Here is a 14,212-nt window from a genome sequence, read left to right on the forward strand (position 1 = left end):
TAGAATGGGAGTGGTTGTCCCGCACGCGTTCATAAGTGAGAATGATGATGAGCGTCACATAATCATCACATTCATCAAGTTCTTGAGTGCGAATGAATATCTTGGAATAAGAACAAGCTGAATTGAATAGAAGAACAATAGTAATTGCATTAATACTCGAGGTACAGCAGAGCTCCACACCTTAATCTATGGTGTGTAGAAACTCCACCGTTGAAAATACATAAGAACAAGGTCTAGGCTTGGCCGAATGGCCAGCCTCCCAATACATGATCAAAAGACTCCAAATGATCAAGGATCCAAAGATTCAAAGATCTAAAGATGATCTAAGATCCTAAGATGAAAATACAATAGCAAAAGGTCTTATTTATAAAGAACTAGTAGCCTAAGGTTTACAGAAATGAGTAAATGACAGAAAAATCCACTTCCGGGCCCACTTGATGTGTGCTTGGGCTGAGCATTGAAGCATTTTCGTGTAGAGACTCTTCTTGGAGTTAAACGCCAGCTTTTGTGCCAGTTTGGGCGTTTAACTCCCATTCTTGTGCCAGTTCCGACGTTTAACGCCGGGCAGTTTTGAGCTGATTTGGAACGTCGGTTTGGGCCATCAAATCTCGGGAAACGTATGGACTATTATACATTGCTGGAAAGCCCAGGATGTCTACTTTCCAACGCCGTTGAGAGCGCGCCAATTGGGCTTCTTTAGCTCCAGAAAATCTACTTCAAGTGCAGGGAGGTCAGAATCCAACAGCATCTGCAGTCCTTTTCAGTCTCTGAATTAGATTTTTGCTCAGGTCCCTCAATTTCAGCCAGAAAATACCTGAAATCATAGAAAAACACACAAACTCATAGTAAAGTCTAGAAAAGTGAATTTTAACTAAAAACTAATAAAAATATACTAAAAACTAACTAAAACATACTAAAAACAATGCCAAAAAGCGTACAAATTATCTGCTCATCACAACACCAAACTTAAGTTGTTGCTTGTCCCCAAGCAACTGAAAATCAAATAAGATAAAAAGAAGAGAATATGCAATGAATTCCAAAAACATCTATGAAGATCAGTATTAATTAGATGAGCGGGGCTTTTAGCTTTTTGCCTCTGAATAGTTTTGGCATCTCACTCTATCCTTTGAAATTCAGAATGATTGGCTTCTATAGGAACTCAGAATCCAGATAGTGTTATTGATTCTCCTAGTTAAGTATGATGATTCTTGAACACAGCTACTTTATGAGTCTTGGCCGTGGCCCAAAGCACTCTGTCTTCCAGTATTACCACCGGATACATACATGCCACAGATACATAATTGGGTGAACCTTTTCAGATTGTGACCCAGCTTTGCTAGAGTCCCCAATTAGAGGTGTCCAGGGTTCTTAAGCACACTCTTTTTGCCTTGGATCACAACTTTATTTCTTTCTTTTTCTTTCTTTTTCTCTTTCTCCCCCTTTTTTTTCGTTCTTTTTCTTTTTTTTCGCTTCTTCTTGCTTCAAGAATCATTTTTATGATTTTTCAGATCCTCAGTAACATGTCTCCTTTTTCATCATTCTTTCAAGAGCCAACATTCATGAACCACAAATTCAAAAGACATATGCACTGTTTAAGCATACATTCAGAAAACAAAAGTATTGCCACCACATCAAAATAATTAATCTGTTATAAAATTTAAAATTCATGCAATTCTTCTCTTTTTCAATTAAGAACATTTTTTTTATTCAAGAAAAGTGATGGATTCATAGGACATTCATAACTTTAAGGCATAGACACTAAGACATTAATGATCATAAGACACAAACATAGATAAACATAAGCATAGATTTTCGAAAAACAGGAAAATGAAGAACAAGGAAATCAAAGAACGGGTCCACCTTAGTGATGGTAGCTTGTTCTTCCTCTTGAAGATCTTATGGAGTGCTTGAGCTCCTCAATGTCTCTTCCTTGCCTTTGTTGCTCCTCTCTCATGATTCTTTGATCTTCTCTAATTTCATGGAGGAGGATGGAATATTCTTGGTGCTCCACCCTTAGTTGTCCCATGTTGGAACTCAATTCTCCTAGGGAGGTGTTGATTTGCTCCCAATAGTTTTGTGGAGGAAAGTGCATCCCTTGAGGTATCTCAGGGATTTCATGATGAGTGGGATCTCTTGTTTGCTCCATCCTTTTCTTAGTGATGGGCTTGTCCTCATCAATGGGGATGTCTCCCTCTATGTCAACTCCAATTGAATAACAGAGGTGACAAATGAGATGAGGAAAGGCTAACCTTGCCAAGGTAGAGGACTTGTCCGCCACCTTATAAAGTTCTTGGGCTATATCCTCATGAACTTCTACTTCTTCTCCAATCATGATGCTATGAATCATGATGGCCCGGTCTAGAGTAACTTCGGACCGGTTGCTAGTGGGAATGATTGAGCGTTGGATAAACTCCAACCATCCCCTAGCCACGGGCTTGAGGTCATGCCTTCATAGTTGAACCGGCTTCCCTCTTGAATCTCTCTTCCATTGGGCGCCCTCTTCACAGATGTCTATGAGGACTTGGTCCAACCTTTGATCAAAGTTGACCCTTCTAGTGTAAGGGTGTTCATCTCCTTGCATCATGGGCAAGTTGAATGCCAACCTTACATTTTCCAAACTAAAATCTAAGTATTTCTCCCGAACCATTGTAAGCCAATTCTTTGGGTCCGGGTTCACACTTTGATCATGGTTCTTGGTGATCCATGCATTGGCATAGAACTCTTGAACCATTAAGATTCCGACTTGTTGAATGGGGTTGGTAAGAACTTCCCAACCTCTTCTTCGGATCTCATGTCGGATCTCCGGATATTCACTCTTTTTAAGTTTAAAAGGGACCTCGGGGATCACCTTCTTCAAGGCCACAACTTCATAGAAGTGGTCTTGATGCACCCTTGAGATGAATCTCTCCATCTCCATGACTCGGAGGTGGAAGCTTTTGCCTTCTCTTTCCTCTTTCTAGAGGTTTCTCCGGCCTTGGATGCCATAAATGGTTATGGAAAAACAAAAAGCAATGCTTTTACCACACCAAACTTAAAAGGTTTGCTCGTCCTCAAGTAAAAAAAGAAAGAAGAGAGTAGAAGAAGAAGGAATAGAGGAGATGGAGATGGCTTATGGTTCGGCCAAAGGGGGAGAAGTAGTGTTTAGGTTGTGAGAAAATGAAGGAGTGAAGATGGGTTTATATAGGGGGAAGAGAGGGGTAGGTTTCGGCTATGGGAGGGTGGGTTTGGGAGGGAAAGTGGTTTAAATTTGAATGGTGAGGTAGGTGAGATTTTATGAAGGATGGATGTGAGTGGTGAAGAGAAAGATGGGATTTGATAGGTGAGGGGTTTTTGGGGAAGAGGTGTTGAGGTGATTGGTAAATGGGTGAAGAAGAGAGAGAGTGGTGGGGTAGGTGGGGATCCTGTGGGGTCCACAGATCCTGAGGTGTCAAGGAAAAGTCATCCCTGCACCAAATGGCGAGCAAAATTGCTCTTCATGCCAATTATGGCGTTAAACGCCGGGCTGGTGCCCATTTCTGGCGTTTAATTAACGCCAGCTTCTTGCCCTTTCCTGGCGTTTAACGCCAGTCTGGTGCCCCTTTCTGGCGTTAAACGCCCAGAATGGTGCCAGACTGGGCGTTAAACGCCCATTTGCTGCCCTTACTGGCGTTTAAACGCCAGCAAGGTCTTCCTCCAGGGTGTGCTGTTTTTCTTTCTATTTTTCATTCTGTTTTTGCTTTTTCAATTGATTTTGTGACTTCTCATGATCATCATCCTACAGAAAACATTAAATAACAAAGGAAAATAGATAAATATAACATTGGGTTGCCTCCCAACAAGCGCTTCTTTAATGTCATTAGCTTGACAGTGGGCTCTCATGGAGCCTCACAAATGCTCAGAGCAATGTTGGAACCTCCCAACACTAAACTTAGAGTTTGAATGTGGGGGTCCAACACCAAACTTAGAAGTTGGTTGTGGCCTCCCAACACCAAACTTAGAGTTTGACTGTGGGGGCTCTGTTTGGCTCTGTTTTGAGAGAAGCTCTTCATGCTTCCTCTCCATGGTGACAGAGGGATATCCTTGAGCCTTAAACACAAAGGATTCTTCATTCACTTGAATGATTAATTCTCCTCTGTCCACATCAATCACAGCCTTTGCTGTGGCTAGGAAGGGTCTGCCAAGGATGATGGATTCATCCATGCACTTCCCAGTCTCTAGGACTATGAAATCAGCAGGGATGTAATGGTCTTCAATCTTCACCAAAACATCCTCTACAAGTCCATAAGCTTGTTTTCTTGAATTGTCTGCCATCTCTAGTGAGATTCTTACAGCTTGTACCTCAAAGATCCCTAGCTTCTCCATTACAGAGAGAGGCATGAGGTTTACACTTGACCCTAAGTCACACAGAGCCTTCTTAAAGGTCATGGTGCCTATGGTACAAGATATTGAAAACTTCCCAGGATCTTGTCTCTTTTGAGGTAATTTCTGCCTAGACAAGTCATCCAGTTCTTTGGTGAGCAAAGGGGGTTCATCCTCCCAAGTCTCATTACCAAATAACTTGTCATTTAGCTTCATGATTGCTCCAAGGTATTCAGCAACTTGCTCTTCAGTGACATACTCATCCTCTTCAGAGGAAGAATACTCATCAGAGCTCATGAATGGCAGAATTAAATCTAATGGAATCTCTATAGTCTTAGTGTGAGCCTCAGATTCCCATGGTTCCTCATTGGGGAACTCATTGGAGGCCAGTGGACGTCCATTGAGGTCTTCCTCAGTGGCGTTCATTGCCTCTTCCTCCTCTCCTAGTTCGGCCATGTGGATCATGTTAATGGCCTTGCATTCTCCTTTTGGATTCTCTTCTGTATTGCTTGGAAGAGTACTAGGAGGAAGTTCAGTAACTCTCTTACTCAGCTGACCCACTTGTGCCTCCAAATTCCTAATGGAAGACCTTGTTTCAGTCATGAAACTTTGAGTTGTTTTGATTAGATCAGAGACCATGGTTGCTAAGTCAGAGTGGTTCTGCTTAGAATTCTCTGTCTGTTGCTGAGAAGATGATGGAAAAGGCTTGCCACTGCTAAACATGTTTCTTCCACCATTATTGTTGTTGAAACCTTGTTGAGGTCTCTGTTGATCCTTCCATGAGAAATTTGGATGATTTCTCCATGAAGAATTATAGGTGTTTCCATAGGGTTCTCCCATGTAATTCACCTCTTCCATTGAAGGGTTCTCAGGATCATAAGCTTCTTCTTCAGATGAAGCGTCCTTAGTACTGCCTGGTGCAGCTTGCATTCCAGACAGACTTTGAGAAATTATATTGACTTGCTGAGTCAATATTTTGTTCTGAGCCAATATGGCATTCAGAGTATCAATCTCAAGAACTCCTTTCTTCTGATTTGTCCCATTGTTCACAGGATTCCTTTCAGAAGTGTACATGAATTGGTTATTTGCAACCATTTCAATTAGTTCTTGAGCTTCTGTAAGCGTCTTCTTCAGATGAAGAAATCCTCCAGCAGAGCTATCCAAAGACATCTTGGACAGTTCAGACAGACCATCATAGAAAATACCTATGATGCTCCATTCAGAAAGCATATCAGAGGGACACTTTCTGATCAATTGTTTGTATCTTTCCCAAGCTTCACAGAGGGATTCTCCTTCCTTCTGTCTGAAGATTTGGACTTCCACTCTAAGCTTACTCAATTTTTGAGGTGGAAAGAACTTTGCCAAGAAGGCATTGACTAGCTTTTCCCAAGAGTTCAGGCTTTCTTTAGGTTGTGAGTCCAACCATATCCTAGCTCTGTCTCTTACAGCAAAAGGGAATAGAATAAGTCTGTAGACCTCAGGGGTCAACCCCATTAGTCTTGACAGTGTCACAGATTTGCAAGAATTCAGCTAAAAACTGATGAGGATCTTCCAATGGAAGTCCATGGAACTTGCAATTCTGTTGCATTAGAGAAACTAATTGAGGCTTAAGCTCAAAGTTATTTGCTCTATTGGCAGGGATAGAGATGCTTCTCCCATAGAAGTCGGGAGTAGGTGCAGTAAAGTCACCCAGCACATTCCTTGCATTGTTGGCATTGTTGTTGTTTTCAGCTGCCATGGGTTCTTCTTCTTTGAAGATTTCTGTTAGGTCCTCTGCAGAGAGTTGTGCCTTAGCTTCTCTTAACTTTCGCTTCAAGGTCCTTTCAGGTTCAGGATCAACCTCAACAAGAATGCTTTTGTCTTTGCTTCTGCTTATATGAAAGAGAAGAGAACAAGAAAGTATGGAATCCTCTATGTCACAGTATAGAGACTCCTTGAGGTGTCAGAGGAAATGAAAAATAGAAGGAAGAAGTAGAGAATTCGAACTTATCAAGAAAGATGGAGTTCGAATTGTGCATTAAGGAATAGTGTTAGTCCATAAATAGAAGGATGTGAGAAGAGGGGAAGAAATTTTCGAAAATTAAGTAAAAAAGATTTTAAAAACATTTTGAAATATAGTAATTGATTTTCGAAAACTAAGAGTGGGAAAGAAATCAAGTGATTTTTGAAAAAGATTTTGAAATTAGAAATCAAAAAGATATGATTGAAAACTATTTTGAAAAAGATATGATTAAGAAGATATGATTGAAAAGTTATGGTTTTAAAAAGATGTGATTGAGAAGATATGATTTGAAAAACAATTTAAAAAGATTTGATTTTAAAAATTAATGACTTGGCTAACAAGGAAAGATATGATTCAGACATTAACCCTTTCTCAACAGAAAAGGAAACATACTTGAAATGTTGAATCAAATTATTAATTGATAGCAAGTATTTTTGAAAATGGAAAGAAATTGATTTTGAAAAAGATTTGATTGAAAAGATTTGATTTGAAAAAGATTTGATTTTGAAAAATGTTGAAAACTTGAAAAAAATTTGAATTAAAAACAGAATCTTCCCTCTTGTGCCATCCTGGCGTTAAACGCCCAGAATGGTGCACATTCTGGCGTTTAACACCCAAAGCACTACCCTTTTGGGCGTTAAACGCCCAGCCAGGCACCCTGGCTGGCGTTTAAACGCCAGTTTGCCTTCTTCACTGGGCGTTTTGAACGCCCAGCTTTTTCTGTATAATTCCTCTGCTGTATGTTCTGAATCTTCAATTCTCTGTATTATTGACTTGAAAAGACACAAATTAAAAATATTTTTTTGGATTTTTAATAATGAGGAATAATCAAAATGCAACTAAAATTAAATAACAATGCATGCAAGACACCAAACTTAGCAGTTTGTATACTACTGACACTAACAAAATGAGAATGCATATGACAAACAACAAAAATACTCAAGACAAGAGAATTTAAAGATCAGAACAAGGAAATCATCAAGAACAACTTGAAGATTAATGAAGACACATGCATGAATTCGAAAAATGCAAGAAGAACAGAAACATGCATTTGACACCAAACTTAAAATGAGACACTATACTCAAACAAGAAATATTTTTGGTTTTTATGATTTTGTAAATTTTTTTGGATTTTTCGAAAATTAAGTGGAAAAGAAAATAAAGATATCAAAATTCTTAATGAGAATTCCAGGAATCATGCAATGTTAGTCTAAAGCTTTAGTCTAAAGAAATTAGACATGGCTAGCCAAGCTTCAGCAGGACATTGCATTCAAGAGCTAAATTGATGAGAATCAATCAGCTTTGGTGATGATAAGAACATCACCTTGAAACACTAGAATTCATTCTTAAGAACTCTGAAAAATGCCTAATCTAAGCAACAAGATGAACCGTCAGTTGTCCAAACTCGAAACAATCCCCGGCAACAGCGCCAAAAACTTGGTGTTGTTGCCGGATCAAAACTTGGCACTGTTATTGCAGGGAACAAATGCGAAACTATAGTTAGGACATTTAATTCCCCGGCAACGACGCCAAAAACTTGGTGCACGAAATTGTGATCACTACTTTTCACAACTCAAATAATCCCCGGTAATGAATCCAAAAACTTGGTGCTCAATACCATGGTATAAACACAACTTCGCACAACTAACCAGCAAGTTGATGAGCGGATAATTTGTACCCTTTTTGGCATTGTTTTTAGTATGTTTTTAGTAGTTTTAGTTGAGTTCTTAGTATATTTTTATTATTTTTTAGTTAAAATTCACTTTTCTGGACTTTACTATGAGTTTGTGTGTTTTTCTGTGATTTCAGGTATTTTCTGGCTGAAATTGAGGGACCTGAGCAAAAATCTGATTCAGAGACTGAAAAGGACTGCAGATGCTGTTGGATTCTGACCTCCCTGCACTCGAAGTGGATTTTCTGGAGCTACAGAAGCCCAATTGGCGCGCTCTCAACGGCGTTGGAAAGTAGACATCCTGGGCTTTCCAGCAATATATGATAGTTTATACTTTGCCCAAGATTTGATGGCCCAAACCGGCGTTCAAAGTCACCTACAGAAATCCCAGTGTTAAACGCCGGAACTGGCACCTAAATGGGAGTTAAACGCCCAAACTGGCATAAAAGCTGGCGTTTAACTCCAAGAAGAGTCTCTACACGAAAATGCTTCATTGCTCAGCCCAAGCACACACCAAGTGGGCCCGAAAGTGGATTTTTATGTCTTTTACTCATCTCTGTACACCCTAGGCTACTAGTTCTCTATATATAGGACCTTTTACTATTGTATTTTCATCTTCGGACATCTAGTTCTTAGATCAGATCTTGGTTCTTCTGGTTCCCTCTCTGGGGCCGAAACCAATGATCACTTTTGTTCTTATGTATTTTCAACGGTGGAGTTTCTACACACCATAGATTAAGGTGTGGAGCTCTGCTGTACCTCGAGTATTAATGCAATTACTATTGTTCTTCTATTCAATTCTGCTTGTTCTTTGTCCAAGATATCACTTGTTCTTCAACTTGATGAATGTGATGATCCGTGACACTCATCATCATTCTCACCCATGAACAAAGTGACTGACAACCACTCTTGTTCTACAAGCATTCGAGGCTCTAGTGAATATCTCTTGGATTCCTGATACACGATGCATGGTTGATCGCCTGACAACCGAGTGCTCGCCTGACAAACGAGCCAGCCATTCCGTGAGATCAGAGTCTTCGTGGTATAGGCGAGAACTGATGGCAGCATTCAAGAGAATCCGGAAGGTCTAACCTTGTCTGTGGTATTCTGAGTAGGATTCAATGATTGAGTGACTGTGACGTGCTTCAAACTCCTAGCAGGCGGGGCGTTAGTGACAGACGCAAAAGAATCAATGGATTCTATTCCGGCCTGAACGAGAACCGACAGCTGATTAGCCATATGCTGTGACAGAGCATAGGAACATTTTTACTGAGAGGATGGGAGGTAGCCACTGACAACGGTGAAACCCTTGCATAAGCTTGCCATGGAAAGGAGTAAGAAGGATTGGATGAAGACAGTAGGAAAGCAGAGAGACGGAAGGGAAGGCATCTTCATACACTTATCTGAAGCTTTCACCAATGATATACATAAGTATCTCTATCTTTATCTTTATGTTTTATTCATATATCACCCATACCCATTTGAGTCTGCCCGACTAAGATTTACAAGGTGACCATAGCTTGCTTCATACCAACAATCTCCGTGGGATCGACCCTTACTCGCGTAAGGTTTATTACTTGGACGACCCAGTGCACTTGCTGGTTAGTTGTGCGAAGTTGTGTTTATGCCATGGTATTGAACACCAAGTTTTTGGATTCATTACCGGGGATTATTTGAGTTGTGAAAAGTATTGATCACAATTTCGTGCACCAAGTTTTTGGCGCCGTTGCCGGGGATTGTTTCGAGTATGGACAACTGACGGTTCATCTTGTTGCTTAGATTAGGTATTTTTTTTCGAAATTCTTGAAGATGAATTCTAGAGTTTCATGATGATTTGTTGAAGTCTGGCTGGCTGAGAAGCCATGTCTAATTTCATTGGACCGAGGTTTCAACTTATCATCACAAGAGCTTGTTGATTTTCATCAATCTTGCTTTTGGAGCAGTGATTTGCTAAGGCTTGGCTGGCCTTTGGCCATGTCTAGTGTTTTGGACCGAAGCTTTCTTCGAAAGCTTGGCTGGCTGTAAAGCCATGTCTAATTCCTGGACCGGAGTCTTAGACTAGCATTGCACTGATTCCTGGAATTCTCATTAAAGAATTTTGATATCTTTTTCCACTTAATCTTCGAAAATCCAAAAAAATGACAAAATCATGAAAACCAAAAATATTTCTTGTTTGAGTCTAGTGTCTCATTTTACGTTTGGTGTCAATTGCATGTTTCTGTTCTTCTTACATTTTTCGAATTCATGCATGTGTCTTCATTAATCTTCAAGTTGTTCTTGATGATTTCCATACTCTGATCTTTAAATTCTCTTGACTTGAGTATTTTGTTGTTTTTCATATGCATTATCATTTTGTTAGTGTCAATAGTATACAAACTGCTAAGTTTGGTGTCTTGCATGCATTGTTATTTGATTTTAGTTGCATTTTGATTATTCCTTATTATTAAAAATCCAAAAATATTTTTAATTTGTGTCTTCTCAAGTCAATAATACAGAGAATTGAAGATTCAGAACATACTGCAGAGGAATTGCACAGAAAAAGCTGGGCGTTCAAAACGCCCAGTGAAGAAGGACAGACTTGCGTTTAAACGCCAGCCAGGGTACCTGGTTGGGCGTTTAACGCCCAAAAGGGTAGTATTTTGGGCGTTAAACGCCAGAATGTGCACCATTCTGGGCGTTTAACGCCAGGATGGCACAAGGGGGAAGATTTTGTTTTCAAAATCAAATTTTTTTAAGTTTTCAAAATCTTTTCAAAATCAAATCTTTTTCAAATCAATTTTTAAATCAAATCTTTTTCAAAATTATTTTCTTTCCATTTTCAAAGATACTTGCTATCAATTAATGATTTGATTCAACATTTCAAGTATGTTGCCTTTTCTGTTGAGAAAGGTTTAATGTTTGAATCATATCTTTTCTTGTTAGCCAAGTTTTTAACTTTCAAAATCAAATCTTTTTAAAATGTTTTTCAAATTATATCTTTTCAATCACATTTTTTTTAAAAACCCATTCATATCTTCTTAACCACATCTTTTTCAAAATAGTTTTCAATCAAATCTTTTTGATTTCTAATTTCAAAATCTTTTTTTAAAAAATCACTTTATTTCTTCCCCACTTTCATTTTCGAAAATTAAGTAATGCTTTTCAAAAATGTTTTCAAAATCTTTTACTTAATTTTCGAAAATTACTTCCCTCCTCTCACATCCTTCTATTTATGGACCAACACTATTCCTCAATGCACAATTCGAACTCCATCTTTCTTGATAAGTTCGAATTTTCTACATCTGTCTTCTATTTTCCTTTTCCTCTGACACCTAAAGGAATCTCTATACTGTGACATAGAGGATTCCACATATTCTTGTTTCCTTCTCTTTCTTATGAGCAGGAGCAAGGACAAAGGCATTCTTGTTGAGGCTGATCCTGAACCTGAAAGGACCTTGAAGAGAAAGCTAAGAGAAGCCAAAGCACAACTCTCTTTAGAGAACCTGACCGAATTCTTCAAAGAAGAAGAACACATGGCAGCCGAGAACAACAACAATGCCAACAATGCAAGGAAGGTGCTGGGTGACTTTACTGCACCTACTCCCGACTTCTATGGGAGAAGCATCTCTATCCCTGCCATTGGAGCAAACAACTTTGAGCTTAAGCCTCAATTAGTTTCTCTAATGCAACAGAATTGCAAGTTTTATGGACTTCCATTGGAAGATCCTCATCAGTTCTTAGAGGAATTCTTGCAAATCTGTGACACTGTCAAGACTAATGGGGTAGACCCTGAGGTCTATAGACTTATGCTATTCCCTTTTGCTGTAAGAGACAGAGCTAGGACATGGTTGGACTCACAACCTAAAGAAAGCCTGGACTCATGGGAAAAGCTAGTCAATGCCTTCTTGGCAAAATTCTTTCCACCTCAAAAATTGAGTAAGCTTAGAGTGGAAGTCCAAACCTTCAGACAGAAGGATGGAGAATCCCTCTATGAAGCTTGGGAAAGATACAAATAATTGATCAGAAAATGTCCTTCTGACATGCTTTCTGAATGGAGCATCATAGGTATTTTCTATGATGGTCTCTCTGAACTATCCAAGATGTCTTTGGATAGCTCTGCTGGAGGATCTCTTCATCTGAAGAAGACGCCTACAGAAGCTCAAGAGCTAATTGAAATGGTTGCAAATAACCAATTCATGTACACTTCTGAAAGGAATCCTGTGAACAATGGGACAAGTCAGAAGAAAGGAGTTCTTGAGATTGATGCTCTGAATGCCATATTGGCTCAGAACAAGATATTGACTCAACAAGTCAATTTGATTTCTCAAAGTCTGTCTGGAATGCAAAATGCACCAAGCAGTACTAAGGATGCTTCATCTGAAGAAGAAGCTTATGATCCTGAGAACCCTTCAATGGAAGATGTGAATTACCTAGGAGAACCCTATGGAAACACCTATAATTCTTCATGGAGAAATCACCCAAATTTCTCATGGAAGGATCAACAGAGACCTCAACAAGGTTTCAACAACAATAATGGTGGAAGAAACAGGTTTAGCAATGGCAAGCCTTTTCCATCATCTTCTCAGCAACAGACAGAGAGTTCTAAGCAGAACCCCTCTGACTTAGCAACCATGGTCTCTGATCTAATCAAAACCACTCAAAGTTTCATGACTGAAACAAGGTCCTCCATTAGGAATTTGGAGGCACAAGTGGGACAGCTGAGCAAGAAAATTACTGAACTCCCTCCAAGTACTCTTCCAAGCAATACAGAAGAAAATCCAAAAGGAGAGTGCAAGGCCATAAACATGGCCGAATTTGGAGAGGAAGGAGAGGATGTAAACGCCACTGAGGAAGACCTCAATGGGCGTGCACTGACCTCCACTGAGTTCCCCAATGAGGAACCATGGGAATCTGAGGCTCAAAATGAGACCATAAAGATTCCATTGGACTTACTTCTGCCTTTCATGAGCTCTGACGAGTATTCTTCCTCTGAAGAGGATGAGTATGTCACTGAAGAGCAAGTTGCTAAATACCTTGGGGCAATCATGAAGCTAAATGACAAGTTATTTGGAAATGAGACTTGGGAGAACGAACCTCCTTTGCTCACCAAAGAACTAGATGACTTGTCTAGGCAGAAATTACCTCAAAAGAGACAAGATCCTGGGAAGTTTTCCATACCTTGTACCATAGGCACCATGACCTTCAAGAAGGCTCTGTGTGACTTAGGGTCAAGTGTAAACCTCATGCCTCTCTCTGTAATGGAGAAGCTAGGGATCTTTGAGGTACAAGCTGCAAGAATCTCACTAGAGATGGCAGACAATTCAAGAAAACAAGCTCATGGACTTGTAGAGGATGTTTTGGTGAAGATTGAAGACCATTACATCCCTGCTGATTTCATAGTCCTAGAGACTGGGAAGTGCATGGATGAAACTATCATCCTTGGCAGACCCTTCCTAGCCACAGCAAAGGCTGTGATTGATGTTGATGGAGGTGAACTGATCATTCAAGTGAATGAAGAATCCTTTGTGTTTAAGGCTCAAGGATATCCCTCTGTCACCATGGAGAGGAAGCATGAAGAGCTTCTCTCAAAACAGAGTCAACCAGAGCCCCCACAGTCAAACTCTAAGTTTGGTGTTGGGAGGCCACGACCAAACTCTAAGTTTGGTGTTGAACCCCCACATTCAAACTCTAAGTTTGGTGTTGGGAGGTTCCAACATTGCTCTGAGAAAATGTGAGGCTCCATGAGAGCCCGCTGTCAAGCTACTGACATTAAAGAAGCGCTTGTTGGGAGGCAACCCAATGTTATATTTTACATATTTTCCTTTGTTATTTTATTTTATTTTGTAGGTTGATGATCATGAGAAGTCACAAATTCAATTGAAAAAGCAAAAACAGAATGAAAAACAGGAAGAAAAACAGCACACCCTGGAGGAAGAACCCACTGGCGTTTAAACGCCAGTGAGGCTAGCAGGTGGGCGTTTAACGCCCAGTCTGGCACCATTCTGGGCGTTTAACGCCAGAAAGGGGCACCAGACTGGTGTTAAACGCCAGGAAAGGGCAAGAACCTGGCGTTAAACGCCAGAAATGGGCACCAGCCCGGCGTTTAACGCCAGAAATGGCTCAAAACGTGATTTTGAATGCCATTTGGTGCAGGGATGACTTTTCCTTGACACCACAGGATCTGTGGACCCCACAGGATCCCCACCAACCCCACCACTCTC

The 14,212-nt window shown here is 40.1% G+C and overlaps 2 non-coding genes across 2 annotated transcripts; one reads left to right on the forward strand and one right to left on the reverse strand.

The window, feature by feature from the left end:
* The first annotated feature begins 5,562 nt into the window (after positions 1-5,562).
* On the forward strand, positions 5,563-5,670 carry LOC112799476 (small nucleolar RNA R71). Its single transcript, XR_003201055.1, has one exon. It is a non-coding gene; the product is annotated as a small nucleolar RNA R71 (small nucleolar RNA).
* A 6,259-nt stretch (positions 5,671-11,929) lies between these two features.
* LOC112799125 (small nucleolar RNA R71) lies at positions 11,930-12,037 on the reverse strand. Its single transcript, XR_003200703.1, has one exon. It is a non-coding gene; the product is annotated as a small nucleolar RNA R71 (small nucleolar RNA).
* Positions 12,038-14,212: the final 2,175 nt, after the last annotated feature.

Source organism: Arachis hypogaea, chromosome 4 (assembly GCF_003086295.3).
Source record: "Arachis hypogaea cultivar Tifrunner chromosome 4, arahy.Tifrunner.gnm2.J5K5, whole genome shotgun sequence".
In the NCBI taxonomy this organism is placed as follows: Eukaryota; Viridiplantae; Streptophyta; class Magnoliopsida; order Fabales; family Fabaceae; genus Arachis; species Arachis hypogaea.